This window comes from Antennarius striatus, chromosome 1, assembly GCF_040054535.1.
Source record: "Antennarius striatus isolate MH-2024 chromosome 1, ASM4005453v1, whole genome shotgun sequence".
In the NCBI taxonomy this organism is placed as follows: domain Eukaryota; kingdom Metazoa; phylum Chordata; class Actinopteri; order Lophiiformes; family Antennariidae; genus Antennarius; species Antennarius striatus.
In genome coordinates, this window is record NC_090776.1 from 15,996,566 (window position 1) to 15,999,299 (window position 2,734).

Sequence of the window (2,734 nt, forward strand, 5' to 3'; positions counted from 1 at the left end):
TAAATGCACATTCTAGCTTCAGCCACTTTGTTGATGAACACATAACACAGCAATGATAATTGATGTAGAACACTAATATATCACATTTCATATATGCAGCCTGCAGTCAAGGTAAAAGTGATGAGTACTAAGGTTCTGTGAACCAGTGGAGCTTTATGTCATCCACTGCACCTGATTGCAATGATTCTCAATCTTCTACTGCTCTCAAATCTTAGTCATGCTCCCAAGCAAAAGTAACATCAAGACCAAATTAGTACAGATCCTGACAGACATACTACAACCTCATTTACTAGACAGACTCATATGTTGTAAATGATGTGACCTTTGGGAGCTTAATGTCAATCTGCATGTGAAAGTTTGATTGAAGACACTCAACCCCAAACTGTTTGTGTAAATGAATGGCTAAAAACATTGGAAATGGAACCAATATTCAGATATTTCACTCTATAAATGAGAAAGTTAAAGCATTTAGATGACTCTTTTGATTTTATTCTGGGCATTATTTAAACATTATTGATATATAATTTGGGGAATGGTCCGACTTAGAGGTGGTTTGATGAAAATGTATCATCCTCAAACTGAAATAAGGATCACAGGAAAATTAAAAAGTTCACATATGATACATTAAGACAGGCCTGTTTTCTGGTACAAAGAGTGTGTGGGATCCTCCAGATCGTATATTTGACAAAATGTTGCTCAATTACACTTCAATTTAACATAATGTAAAAAGAAACAACATGAAAGGTAACCATCTTCTTTGTCTTTTTCTTTCAGCTTGTCCTGTTAGGAGTCACCACAGCCTGTTATCCTTTTCCAAGTCAGCCTATCTTCTGCATCCCCCTATCTAACATCAACTGCTCCCATGTCGTCCCTCACTACATTCATCCACCTTCTCTTTGGTCTTCCTCTTGCCCTCTTGCCTGGTAGCTCCATCCTCAACCCCCTTTTACCATCATATACACTATCTTTCCTCTGGACCTGTCCACACTATTGAAGTCTGCTCTCTCTAACTTTGTCTCCAAAACATCTCACCTTGGCTGATCCTCTGATGAACTCATTTTGATCTATCCAACCTGGTTACTCCGAGAGAGAACCTCAACATCTTTAGTTCCACCACATACAGCTCGGCTTCATTTCTTCTTTTCAGCGTCTCTGTCTCTAATCTGTCCATCATGGCTGGCCTCATCACTGCCTTATAAACTTTGGCATTCATTCTTGCAGAAGCTCTTCGTCACATAAGACATTTGACACTTTCCTCCACTCGTTCCAGACCGCATGGATCTGCATCTCCACCTCCTTACCACACTCACCTTTCCTCTGGACTGTTGACCCCAAGTATTTAAAGTCCTTAGCTATTTCTTCTCCATGTAGCCTCACTGTTCTGTCTCAACTCCTCTCATTTATGCACAAATATTCTGCTTTACTACAACTAATCTTCATTCCTCTCCTCTCCAAACGCATGAAGCCATCTTTCTAAGTAATAACAATAATTCATTTGATTTAACCTACGATGATGAGTCCACCAGAGGAAACCGTAGGGGATGGGTGCAGTATGGGATGGGTGGCAGTCGACAGCGTGGAGCTCGACGAGCCAATCCCTGGACAAAGAGTTAAACTACAGGGGGATCAGACTCCTTAGCCTCCAGGGAAAAGTCTATTTCAGAGTACTGGAGAGGAGGATTAGACCTACACTCGAACCGCGTGTTCAGGTGGAACAATCTGGTTTTCGTCCCACCTCTCCATCATCGGTCGACCCACAGTAGCTGGATTTTCATTGACGCCCTGTATGTTAGCAGCGCCAGTGGCGGGTGTTGTTACCCCGGGCCAAGTCCAATCCGGTATGGCATTCTTAATTGAAGACTCTTATTTTTTTGGCAAAGTCTTACACTAGATGCCGTTCCTGCTTTTATGCGGGCTCGGGACCCTCCCACAGTTGACACTGGTTTGTGCCCCTGTAGGGCTACATTATGAGAGATTATGATCTATCTCAGTAAAATTAATCTCAGCACGACCATTCTCGATTACTCTAAGCATGTACTGCTACATGAAAACGGGATGGTTTCATCGAACGTGGAATGTACTGTATATAAGTGGAATGGGCTAAAGTTTGTTTTGGATATCAGACACGGAATTGAACTAAGACAATGTCTGATCGAATGTGAAACAGTCGACAAAAGAGCAAACCTGTTGAGAACTAATCACACAAAACCTACAAGTGTCTAAAGACAGTGATTACAAACAAACTGGACAATGAGAATGTTCTAATTGATTTGATCGACTGATTAGGAGAACACACAGACAAATTTACTCTATTACCTTGATTCCTTTGCTAATCAGTTTGCTGTTGTAAAAACTGAAATTGGTAGCCATAACTTCATTGATTAAAACACAAAGAAAATTGTGCAAAATACTTTTAATAATTAGTTTTCATTGGCAGACAAACGTGAACAAGAGAATAAATTCAAACATCAGTTATAGCTTTTACATGCTTTCTGTTAGGTGTGAACATAAAACCCACTGGTATATATATATATATATATATATACATACAATGTATGTATATATATATATATATATATATATATATATATATATATACTGTATATATAAACTGTATATATACACTGTATATATACTGTATATATATATATTCTGTATATATATACTGTATATACAGTATATATATAGTATATACTGTATACAGTATACAGCATATATCCAGTATATAGTGCGC